The 13,838-nt window shown below is 37.8% G+C and overlaps 1 protein-coding gene across 1 annotated transcript in view; it reads right to left on the bottom strand.

Moving 5' to 3' along the window:
* PARD3B (par-3 family cell polarity regulator beta) overlaps positions 1-13,838 on the bottom strand; it is a 568,533-nt gene that overhangs the window by 19,473 nt on the left and 535,222 nt on the right. The gene's annotated exons all lie outside the window — the stretch shown is intronic.

Below are 13,838 nucleotides of genomic sequence, written 5' to 3'. Positions count from 1 at the left end.
TGATGATGATTTGTCATAAGATAATGTTCAGATAGTACACTGAAAGTCAGGATGGGAGGCACCAATTTACATTTTATAATTAATTTGTTTATGGATCTTAATTTGCAGTTTGTTAAAAAAAACCCACCAAACTGCAATCATTAGCAATGATAAATTGGTCTTGATGATAAATACCAACTATCAATGGTACATGATTGGTATATTTAGGTTCTCCTTGGTCACCAGTATTCATCTGTGCTAAAGAGAGAATACAACTGGATGTTTCCTGCTTTCCTACATCTATCAAAGAGTTAACTTCAGACTGCTGCATGGTTGGAATGTAAATACAACTCACTAAGTGACCATAACTATTTTGAGTATTTAGAGAACCTCGTAATCCTCCTCCAAATATTGCTGGGCAACAGTGTGATCTGAAGAAAAGATGTGATTTGTATGTATTTTTACAGGCAATCATGCTGTGGATTGGTCTTCCTGTCAGGCTGCTGATATCCTCTCTCTCTTCCTTTCCACTCTTTCTTTGAGGAAGATTAATAGCATTTCTCACCACTCTTCCTTCCTCTTTCTTTTTTTGATGAGAAGCTTCTATCCTATCTCTGAATTTTGCATTGCACCACGGTGACTATAAAAGGTTAGGAAATTTAGGGGATGGGCACAGCCATTCAAGGGAATGACCATTCAAGGGAAACTACATTTAAATAATGTATTACTATATTACTTGATGATGTAGTGATATACTACTTTTGGTGATGTACATGTAGTTATTCACTGGATGCTTAAGATATAATCCATTTTATTCCAAGAGGGTGATACTCCTCCCCACCCCCAGGAACCGTTAGCTGATTTAAGCCATTTTTGACATAGGGATGGAAATTTTATCCTTAGCAAAGATCTTGGAATGATAAAATTGGTAGCATGCATGTGCTTCTTAGTATGTTTTGAATACTAAACTCATCAAAAGCACAAGAAGCACTAATCCTAATTAGTGGGAATGCTAATAAAAGAATTTCATGTCATACTGTTGATGTGCTGTTCTTAATTACAATTTCTCATTCTTTTTCACGATTAAAGATGACTGTTCTAAAAAGTACAAGTACCATCTCTCCTAGAACTTTTTCCCACTTGTGTTCCTGATTAAAAGGGATTGATCAGACCATATTATTTGAGTGATGTTTAAACTTCATTGATTATGTATTTGTTTATGGGCTCAGTTTAAAACACTGGTTCTTATTGTTAAAGGTTCTAAATTGGATACTTTGAGGATTACTGAAATAAATAAAATAGAGAGAACTTTGACTGGATTGTATGGCTTTTATTAACCTGGCTGTATAATATAAGCATGTAAAGCAACTGCATTATTCAAGTTTCAAAAAAGTTTCTCTTTTCTATGTTGTTTCCCTGTTTAACATTTTATAAATTCTGCATTTAATTATTCCCAACTTTTTTAAATAAATGAATTCAACAATCCATTATTCATCCATTTACACAATGCATTTGATTTATTTCAGGATGATCTGTCTATTTCATAAACCCTCCCACCACCTAGCACTCCAGGCAGCATTGCCAGCTTTTGACAATAAAATGTCCACAATTTGTCATCATGATTTTAGTTTATTTGGTGGATGGTGGTTAAACATAGGCTTTCCATTTCTAAACTTATACCCCGCCAGCCCTTAGTAAACCGAAAGAATATGACTGGTGTTCTCATAATGCTTCCAGGCAGCTTTCTGCAGCCCTTTGAAAAATGGGAGGGTGAGTTGTGATCATCAAGCTTCCACAAGTTGCCCATTACTATATGAACTGAAGAAGATATACAGAGCAATTCAGAAGTATAAAGGACTTATTCCCAGATAAATCAAAATAGCAGTCTTAATGATTAACGTCATAGAATTAGAGTACTTCTATGAAACTGAGTAAACAGAGTTCTGAACTCTTTTTAAATTATTCACTTAACTTTCAGATGCTTCTGTGCTGTGTACATGATGTTCATTAAACTCAAGCTACTGTGACCACATTAAGTGTAATATATAGCTGTTTCAATGTGCAAACTATTTCAGTGTAGTATACAGTAGATCAATATTCTCTAATGCAAGTGAGAAATGCCTCTGCACAAACAAAGGAGGGTAACATTTCCTTAAACTGACATCTCTCACAATTTATAGAATATTGTTATTTTTTATTTATTTAATTTATATACAGTAGCTGGCCTTCTAACAAGCAAGTGATTCTAGGTAAAGTACAATAAAACTAAAACAATAAATATCTAAAATCATTATCATCAATGATTATAAAAAATTAAACTATAAAAACAGCTAAAACAAAATTAATAGGCAAAGGGTGTTAATAGTAATAGAGTCACTCATCAGTTCACTCGTCTTCTGGGTCCTCCGACTTGCTGGCATAACCAGATCTTAAGGGACCTTTGGAAGCCTAGAAGCAATGAGACCATCCTTACCCAGGGGAGGGGTAAGTTTCCACAGTGTGGGGCTACTACCTAAGGTTCACCAAATGTAGCACTTTAGACAACAAGATCCATAACATACCCATCTATTAGATTTGCTGAGAAAGGTAGATGAAGTTTAGGAGACCTATTAGTTTGGGGAATACAACAGGAGCAGGAACAGGACATTGAAAAGCTACCTTGGTCCACGTAAAATTTCACTCATGATGGCATGGATTCACTCTTCCCCCTAAAATACAACCTGATGCGTGCCTAAAGCAGGGGTCTGCAACCTTAAACACTCAAAGAGCCATTTGGACCCATTTCCCACAGAAAAGAAAACACTGGGAGCCACAAAATATGTCTGACTATTTCTTAAGCGGCCACAAAACTAGCATATGTAGTTGAATTAAATGTTCTGTTTTCTTCTGAAACTTTTCTTTTCTTGGATTTATCCATGGTTGGCCTACCGCAGGTTGAAAAGCTCAATTAATCACGTGCCAGTGGGTGGTGCACATTGGCGGTTGTGATGCATATTTTGACTGACAGGGAGCCGCAGCAGAGGGGTGAAAGAGCCACATGCGGCTCCAGAGCCGCAGGTTGCTTACCCCTGGCCTAAAGCAAACAGAATGGTCAATCATAGCACAAGTAGTCAAAAGAGTATAAATAGTGTTTTAAAACAAAATGCATGCTTTAAAAATCACAGATGGGTAAATTGGAGCATGTTGCCTTTAGAAAAGTGTTTAAAAATCTTCAGTTGATAATATGAACTTATTTTTGTTCTTGCCAAGAAGCTATTAGTCTAGGCTCCAATCTCTGAGGGAGGCAAATTGATGGTTTTTTCCCCTTCTGTAAGGTAGCCACATAAACTGAAAGAAAAGAAATACCTTAATTTTTTTTAGAAATTAATATATTAGCTATTCCCAAATAATTGTTGCTGTTACTAAAATTTTATTATCGGTAGCATGCTACCTATTTATTTTACAAAGTGTGGATCAGCAAAACATGAATCCTGATGAAAACGAAATAAATCCACTTTTCCCTAATTCTTGAACACAGCCAAGCAAAAGACATAACTAGACATACACTTTCCATAATTCTCCTTCCTTTTCAATCAGCAAATATCAATGAACAGTAGTGTTACATTATTATAATATTATATTGTACATGCCTTCTATAATATTATATTGTAATACCTGCTGAAAAAATATTTTTTCAGTAGGTATTACCGTAATTAGCAGAGACGTCACTCTGCCAACGAAAGTGCGTATAGTCAAGGCCATGGTTTTCCCATTTGCAATGTATGGCTGTAAAAGTTGGACCATAGGGAAGGCTGAGTGCCAAAGAATTGAGGCCTTTGAACTATAGTGCTGGAGAAGACTCCTGTGAGTCCCTTGGACTGCAAGGCAATCAAACCGGTCAGTCCTAGAGGAGATCAACCCTGACTGCTCTTTAGAAGGCCAGATCCTGAAGATGAAACTCAAATACTTTGGCCACCTAATGAGAAGGAAGGACTCACTGGAGAAGAGCCTAATGCTGGGAAAGATCGAAGGCAAAAGAAGAAGGGGATGACAGAGAATGAGGTGACTGGATGGAATCACTGAAGCAGTCAGCGTGAGCTTAAATGGACTCCAGAGGATGGTAGAGGACAGGAAGGCCTGGAGGAACGTTGTCCATGGGGTTACGATGGGTTGGACATGACTTCACAACTAATAACAACAATTACCGTAATTGGAATTAATACTCTAAAACTCTTATGCAATAGTTTAATGTTGAAGTATCTGTTTAAGACAATTGCTTATCTATTAAATATTTTGTATTTTATGTACAAGGGGGTGTGACGGCTTAGCAATTAAAGACATCAGCTAGAAAGCTGACAGCCCAGGTTTGAGACCTGAATGCTGCGTGACAGGGTGAACTCCCATTACTCGCCCCACTTAGCAGTTCTAAAATATGCAAATGGGAGTAGATTAATAGGTACCATTTCCGTGGGAAGATAACAATGATCCATACGCCTTTGGCATATAGCTATACTGGTCACATCACCACAGAAAATGTTTTTGGACCACGCTGGCCAAAAAACAAAGATAAGTACTGTGCCCAGAGTCAGACATGACTGGATAGGAAAACCTTTACTTTTTTTTTTTTTACTTTATGTACACAATTCTATGTGTTACAGTATATCTATCTATTTACATTCTATAAATTAATAATAATATTTAACTAAAAGATAGAACATGAACAAAAGAAATGAACAAGCATAAGCTCTTTTATCTTTGTCTCAAAATAAAACATTGCCATGTCCTGTGTTTTTTTATATTTGGAAGATGACACTAAATTGTGAAATAAAAATAAAAATAAGGCTTTATAAACAGAGAATTGAGCTGCAAAATGTATACATAAGTCAGAATGTAACAAGAGTTAACAGTTCTAAACAATAGGCAAACATCTCCTGAAAAAGTAGCAAGTGTTGATTCTGGATTATTAAAAGGTACCATCTGCTTGTTGACAGATGAGAAACAGGATGGTAACGAAACTAAATGGTTGTAAAGCAGTCTTTGTGTGATTCAAACTGATTTTGAACAGGGAAAATCCTCTGTTTTATAGGGTGCATAACCTTAGCAGGCTTAAAATAGCTCAATCCATTGTATTATTTGTCTTTTATGGGAAAAAGAGATTCTTTGCATGTAAAAGATCTCCACAGAATGCTGAAAAAAAACCTCTGGTCTGATACACTGAGGAATGACCGGACAGTTGAGTTAGATAAGCCACTGTTGTGATTCGGTATCCAGAGAACCTCTTAAGTCCCCACCCCACCTCCTTCGATTGAGACTGCTGTGTCACTTATAAGGCTGGTGAGGAGGAGAATGTGGAGCAAACAGCATTCCCTAAGAACTATTTCCTGCTCTGAATAATATTTCTATATTGCTTTCCCTCTGCTTTGATTTGTATTTATTGTCAAGTTGCTATTGATTTGCAAGCTATAACCTCCTATGCATTATATGTAACACACACAGTTTTCCTGCTATGGTTGATGGAAAGGTAACCTTGTAAAAAAACAAAAGAACAGAGAGAAAATAAAGACAGAAAAACAAAACCAACCCTCATAAATTATTGGGCTACAAACAAACATGTAGTTTAGATTCTAAGTGCACAATCCTATGATCATAATCTAATATAAGCAGAATTAGGAACTTTCTCCACAGCCCTCTCCGAACAGCCCAGGGCTTAACAAAGTTGATTCTACCATTCATTATAAAAGTTTATAGCTTTTGCCAGCTCCACAACATGTAAGAAAGCAAACCTAAGAGTAGTTTTATCTGCCTGCCTGTCTACCTATCTATAGGACTGCCTGTCTCATACAATGATTCTAAGCAACTCACAACAATCCATAAAACATTGTTTAAAACATGCACTTCTCCCCAGATGCCACTCCTAATATCCTCCCAGATCAATCCCCCCATCCTAGCCCAATGCTAGTGGGAAACCCCAGGTCTTCATAGTTCTCCAGACATCTAAAAGGGTAGGGGTATCTCTGATCTCTGGTGGGAGGCTGTTCCAAAGGATTAGGATAACCAATGAGAAGGACGCTTTCCATCCATTGGCAACATTTAAGGGGAGGGGGTCACCTTATCTAACCTAGTAGGATAGGCAGATACCCTCAAGGAGAGACAATGCAACAATGGTCTGGGGTCTGTGTCATGTAGGGCTTTAAACATAATAAACAGCACCTTCAGCTGCTCCCAGAAAGCAACCAGAAGGCAGTGCAGCTGACATAGCAGTGGTGTTTTTCGGATGATCTGCATGTTCCACTGCATTCAAGAGCCAAATGTACCTCACAGATGGTCTGTACAAATGAAGTTGCTAAACTGTGTTCCACACAAGTTTAGCTCAGAATTGATGGTTCTACAAAATTGTTTCACTGTTTTAATGCTACTTCAATGTCTGACTGCCAGGTAGTCGGTGTGGATCAAGTCCAGAATTGACTAATGTCCAATGCTCAGAAACTTGTAAATAAAAGTTAGGAGAATCTTGTTTACATTCATCTCAAGGCCTGCAAGTATTTGAGCTCATATAAGATTCTCCTGCCTCCCTCAAAATGGCTTTTCTACTCCAGAATGTCCTGGATCATACAATAAGGCTTCTTCACAATGCAGGTGGGTTCCTCAATCCCTCAATTTTTCCCCCTCTTCCCCCCCCCCATGCCTGTTACCTCAGCTCTCTGACAGATATCCTTAGCAGCTAATGCAGGTCAAGCCCCCAATGGGCTATTTCAGAATGCTCAGAGATTGCTACATAAATGAAAGATGATCTTTGGGTTTTTTGTGCTGATTCTGTTTTAATGAGCAATGGGAATAATTAAAAGCTGGTGATTCTATATGACCTATTTTTTTCTTATTAGATTTGGAATGCTATCACATCAAGTGCACAATGTTTGTTTTTCACATTTGTTTCTCAACTATTTCAATAAAAATAGTTCTTTTATACTTGGAAAAGAATACTGCTTTCTCCTAAAATGGAAATTGATAATGTCAAATGCTATCATATAATACAATTGCTGCTGACACTTTGATTCAAGTGAGAAAAATAAAAAGTTTGCATTGAGTTTCAACTATGAAATCCTACTGAGATTACTTGTGCTGGCCAAAATTTGTTTCTTATCTATATCTTATTTCCCCAGGAAATGCTTCCATTTGATGTCCCATGACACACTCCAGATTTCTTGGATGCTCCTTGTATCAGGAGTCACTCTGATTCATATGTATTTGATTTCGACTCCACAGATGATGGTATGCCACCAGTCTCTAGAACACAGCCTAAAAAAAAAAATCCTGCTGAATATGCAGTCCTCATTCTCAGTATGAAATTAACTTTGAAGTGGAACACAACTGGTAGGCAGCTCATTTTCCTCAAGGATAACACCCTTCTTCCTCTCACTTCCGATAGCTGTTATGTCATGTTGAGAATGTTCTGCTGCTTTTTCAGCTGTTGAAAAGTACCGGATATCAATTACTTGGTGCAGGGAGGATGCCGGCCTGAATAACTGCTCTTCATTTAATGTTATTTCTCACTTCCCTGTCAAGGGTTCTGCCATGCAAATGTAGCCTTCCTCCATTCCTCTTGGATCAAGGCTTCATGACTTCCCCTTCCCTTTTATGACATGGTTCATGGGGGAGGGGGGAAATTAACTCTTTAAAAACTAACATTTACTCAAGAATCACACTGGATTGCGCAGATTTCAATCTTCCAGGGCAAAATCAGAAGTGAAAAGCTACATTCATTTAAAAAGGGGGAAAGTTAATAGTAAGGGAGAAAATGTTAATCATGTGTAACTGGATAAAATGGCTTTTGTAATTTTTCACAGACAAAAGGAACAGCCCAAAATAATATGTTGCAGGCATTATAGATTTTTCAGCTTTTATTAATTTGTACCAATTATGAGCATTGGTAAAACGCCATACACAAGTGCTCTTAACATATTATAGCACAACATTGAGATTACAATTTAAACCAACTGTTTCCCTAAAAGCCTGAGAAAAAAAACCCAGAAGGTCCTAGTAACTTTAGACTCATGGAAACATTTGAAATTCAAACAACCAAATTCTGATTTTACTTTTTGTCAACTTTTGTATCATGTCTAATGGTCAGGATGTTGTCCAATCTATTCTGATGATGATTTCCATGCTGCTTTTAATCCTTCCCTCCCCTGCACAAAGCCCCTTTTAATATAGATTATTATTTGGGGGGAGGAGAAGACAAGAGCCAGAGTAGTGTAATGGTTAAGGCATCAGGTTAGAATTCAGGAGACTGCGAGTTCCAGTCCTCCTTTGGCCACAAAGCCAGCTGGGTGATCTTGGACTAGTCACTCTCTCTCTCAGCCCTTGGAAGCAGGCAAGGACAAACCGCTTCTGAAAAATGTTGATTCAGGCAGTCTCCAAGAATTGGACATGATTGAACACAAGAAGAAAATATTTGGGAAGATCTGTTTATTTTACAACTAAATATTAAGCTTTGAAATGAGAATCAACCAATTGTTAGAAATGTTGCAGAAGGAAAGCAGAATTGGCATAATAAGGTTGTTGTTACTCAAGCAAAATGGTAATTGATTTTCCCCTCCCTGTCATAATATATGTTAGCTGACTTTATTGGCCTTGGAAGGAGATTTTATTTCAAATCAGTCACTGGGCAAACTTAATCCATGCTGCTATAATATCATCCTCTTGTTCCCCATAGGAAATGAGCCATCCAAATATCAAAGAACTGAAGTGGCATTAGAGAGTAATATTTACTAAGAGATACAATATATTATTTGTATTTGTTGTTTTCCCCCTTGCATTTCTCCAAGAGGAGCTATTCATGTAGAGGAGCTATTCATGTAGGAGGAGCTCATCTACAATATAGGATCTTGTCCCTTCCAACATCTGCCCTTAATTTTGACCAAAGGGAGGGTAACTCTTATTTGGATTCCTTTATCATCTCAAGAGTCAAGACATTCACATGCAATATAGTGCCCAGGAGATAATCTAGCTGGAATCACACTAAGGCCATATACTAACATATCCATCTTCTGTTGATGAGATTTGGGGTGGTTGATGTTGGTTCAGTATGTTGAATGAATTTAGCGCTTGTAAAATGTGGTTTATAGCTTAGTACTAGACAACCCGTGTCCTCTTCAGTCATTGTTTCAGAAATATTTCCTTACATAAACAAGGAAACAGAATGAGCATAGGTGGGCAAAAAAGTAGTGGGAGAGGGAGCAATGCCTTCCTTCCTTCCTTCCTTCCTTCCTTCCTTCCTTCCTTCCTTCCTTCCTTCCTTCCTTCCTTTCCTCCCTCCCTTCCACATGAAGTTTAGACTTCCTGCCAGCTTTCCCACTGAATGGATGTGGCATAGATCAGGGAGAGTATTCAGAGGTGTGTCAAGGATTAGGAAGGATACACAGTCAAGAGTGCATGAGAGGTGGGATATGGATTGAGGAAGGTGCACAAGATGTGACACAAGTCAGTAACAGTATGTAGGAATGCAAAGGGGTAGATGAGAGGTGATGCACAGATTAAGCATGGGGATGCAGTGTGGGTCAGGAGGTGTGCATGGGAATGTGCAAGTGGCCACTATGGCAAAACACAGAACTGGAGAGACATACCCAAGCAACTTGTGACCTTCCCTGCCAGCTTTCTCACTGTCTTGTGGGAAGCTGTCACTGAGCATTGGAAATGACAGTCACAATTTACTTCTCATGTTCTATGTACAATCAGTCTTAGCTAAATCAGCTAAAAATTAAGCTATGTCTTTTAATTAGGCATGGTAATTAATGAACTACTGCATGGGTTCAAAATTTCATTGTTCCCATCACCCATCTCCTTCCACTTATGACTGTATGACTGTAACTTTGTTACTTGTATCCTTACGATTTATATTGATATTGTTCCAGCTGCCTCCTCACCGTCAGACCCTGCCCAGTCAGAGTCCAGGCCGTCCTGAATCTGAGTGATCTTATCCAGCAGATGCTGACTAAATTCCTCGGCACATCCCTGCAAAGGATCGTCCCCCGCCCTCCGATTTAGGAAGGAGCGGGACACCCTGAACAGGGCGGTCGGGCGATTATCTGCAGATGCGATGAGGGCGGAGAAGTATGCTCGCTTTGCCACCTCCATCGCCACCAGATAGGATCGTGTAAACAATCTCAACTGGGAACGGTCAGATTCGGAATGGCTGGATCTCCAACCGCTCTCTAGGCCTCTCCTACGGCGCTTCATCTCCTGGAGCTCCTTCGTAAACCAAGGAGTCAACTAGAAATTTACAGCTGAGTTTAAAATTTAAAATTTACTCAGCTGTTTAGTTTAAAAGGGAAATCACTGGCTTGTAAAACTTCCAATTTATATCAATAAATACTTTCAGGGCAAGAACTAATAGCTAAAAAGAACAAATAATAATAATAACTTATTTTGGGGGTTCATTTCTAATCTTAATCCACATTTCTGAAGGAGTCAATCTCGACAATTGTTTTTAAGGTTTTCTGAGGGGTTATTTGGTTTTAAAGTAAACTCTTACTGATACAGGAGTGGATTCTCGTCTCCTTCCTAAAATTTCTTCTGTTTCTCCCTTGGAGATTGCTGATATAGTTGGACAGCTGCACTCCATGACTTATGCTTTGACCTTGTGACCTTCTCGGCTCCTTTTAAAAAAGAATCCCTTTCAGAATAAAAGATGACTTTGGTTGTTTTTTTTTTTTAAAGCAACTTGCTAATTACAGATAGCTTCATTTTAAAGAAGACTAAATGATTCCTGTTCATTATCATATTTTTTTGGGTGTGTGTGTGTCAAGGGTCCATTTCATTCTAATTGGAATTCTAAAACACATACAAAATAGTTCACCTAAGCTGTCAATGTTCTACCACTCTATTTTTATTTGACTGTTTTGTTTTGTTTTGATTTAACCTTTCCTAATCTGGTACCCTCCAGAATGATTAGATTATAACTCCTATGCTGGCTAGAAAATTTAGAACTATAGTACCAGATATCTGTAGGGCACCAAGTTGGGACTTTTAAAATTAAGCCAACTTTCAAAAGTACCCAGAAAATCAGATAATAGGAATCAGGATGTCATGCTCAAATGGATAAGTATCAGGATTGTGGCTCAATGGATAAATTACCTCTGAAATTAATAATAATCACACCCCAAGCATCACTTTTGTAGTTCCTTTTAAAAAAAGTTAACTATGGCTATTAAAACTGATAGAGAGTAAGGGAGAATTACTTATAAAAACAGGAAGACTAAACCTGACATGAGCTTAAATGCTTTAATAAAACAACACACTAAATTTAAGAGTTTTAAATATTGACATGAACCTTTCACGCTGCTGCCTGAATTAGAATTGCACTCTCTAACCATAACCAACTACCTGCCAAGAAGGAAAGTCTCTATGTGGAGGGGAGGACTTTAAAAAAAAAAAAATCTGAGCTGTATGCACTATGCAAATTGGGGCTGGTCACAAACTCCCACTTTATTACTTTTAAATATAAAACTGAAACTTAATGTTCATACATTAAAAATATATGCTTTTAAAGAACAATCATCATGCCCAGTTTGTCCTACAGTAGGGGAAAATACAGAGGAGATTGGATGGATCTGGTGTTGCAACTGTACTGAGTTTTGGGATTACTGCCTGGTTTTTGAATTAAGTGAGCAGTGCACTATTTGTTCTTGATGCACATGCACAACTCATTTCATTCCAAGGTACATCAACCTTGAGGACCCAGTTTGTGGAGGCAATAAGCTGACTTTGTATAAATATACAAAATATGAAGGCTATTGCTTAACGCATTGTAAGCCGCCCTGAGTCTCCAGAGAAGGGCGGCATATAAATCAAATTTAAAAAAAAAAATCTATACATGGAGCCCTTCCTTTCCAACTCAATCCCAAGGCATGAAAACAATTTTAGGAAATCCGGTGTCCTCTGCCTCAATGCATGAAAAATTCATCACAGGCAACAGAGCTGCTCTGGCCACAGGCAAATTTTGGTTGAGATATAACTACTTATTTAGCTTTTGGAAATGAATTTTTAATCTATGTTGCAAATAAGATTTTAAAACAAAACCATTAGAAGTGATTCATACTTGATTGGTACTTTCCTTCTGGCTTTTCCCATTCTATACAATTTTAACAAAACCTGCATGCTGAGCCTGCATCAGGGATTGCTTTAATTCGTTGCCCTCACCGCATTTGCTGCAACCTTATTCTTCTCCTGCTGGTGGGCCGTTATCTTTTCTATACCTTTCACAATAATGCGAGGTGGCAAAGTTCTATAATTATGATAAGTCACTTATCAAAAGCATTTTCTGCTTAAATGGCAACTTCTCTAAAACTGGCATGTTACCCCGCTCAATCTAAAGGGTTCTTCATGCCTAATCTATCATTGCCTTGACTTGATGAGCTAGCAGAAACAGCGGTAACAATCAGGAGCTAAGTAGATTCATCAAGAATAATTCATATGGCAGTGCTTTATTTAATATGAACTATTTGATATAATTAATTTAAAAACTGCACTTATCCTTCAGAGTCAGTAAAATGGATGTGAATTTGGTGAATCCAGAAACAAAAAAGCAATTTGTACTAAACAGACAAAAATCAAGACAAAAGCTATTTCCTTTGGATACTTTTAAAGTAAAGTGAAAGTGATTTATTATTAACACATACACACACATGTGAATCGGAATTGGTCATGCTCAGATTGTTGTTTATTTCTACATTTGAACAGAATTTTCTTACTACATAATAAGATAAAATTCCTATAGAGAGGTCACTTGATACCTGGACCTTCAAGATTTTGAAGTTTGTGAGCCAAGATGTTTCTGTTTTTACTACTGCCTTCACATCTCCTCTGGCCACAAATCCCAGGAATTACAAGTGAAATAAAGAGGAAGTAGTAGGGTCATCTTTAATTTCATATCAACTGCATAAGCCAATGGGTAGCCAAACTGAGCAGGTGGTCTAAGATAGGGAAGATTGGTTAAGAAATAGTGGAGCTAATGCCAAGAACTCCTGTGATGGAGTCTTTGGGCAGAGAGGGGTTTTTAAAAGGAAGATCTCCTTTAAAGCATGGATTAACATTATAGGGCAGGGGTGTCAAACTTGCATCGTCACGTGATGTATTGTGATTTTTTCCCCTTTTGCTAAATCATGGATAGCATGTGATGTATCCGGCCCACTGGCTGCAAGTTTGACACCCCTGTTGTAGGGCCATTAAGATATTAGGGGTATTTAGCACTGAGACAAAAAGTTCATAATTGAACAGGTTTGAAATATACCTTGGCAAGAAAGTTGCTCATAGCTTCAAAATCCCACTAAATAGTGGGTGACCCTTGCTAATAATGTACTAGATCTTTTTGTGACCCATGAAAATTGCTGCTTTAATCATCTAGATCTAAAACTGGTCTAAGTTTTCTACTGGCCTTATATAATTCATGCAAAAGCCTTAGAAGGTTTGTTACAATGACATCCTGATATTTATCCCTTTGCTTCAACCTAATTATTCCCTTTCTATCATATGTTTTTTGTTTTTGTTTAAAAAAGAACAGAACAAAACAGTAAATGATGAACTGAACTGTATTATAGCATTTCAAACGGCTATAGGAAGTCATTCTTGTATTTCAGCATTAGCCTGCTAGCAATAGGTGACCAGCAGTTCCAAGTCGGCAGGTTAGCAGGCGTCTAGAGAAAGATAATTATTTCTTTCACATCCTATATCAAAATGCAAATGAGATGCTGCAGGAACAAAATGACCTCCAGCTTTCCTACGTCCGTCCCCAGCAATTCAGTAACACTTTCTGCAAGCTTGTATTATGTAGCTGACTCTGCTGATGTCAGAAAGAGAAGCAGGTCAGATCTTATTGATACTTG

The sequence above is a fragment of the Pantherophis guttatus genome, chromosome 1 (genome assembly GCF_059756535.1).
Source record: "Pantherophis guttatus breed Tessera chromosome 1, ASM5975653v1, whole genome shotgun sequence".
Lineage (NCBI taxonomy): Eukaryota > Metazoa > Chordata > Lepidosauria > Squamata > Colubridae > Pantherophis > Pantherophis guttatus.
This window is presented reverse-complemented; position numbering and strand designations above follow the sequence as displayed.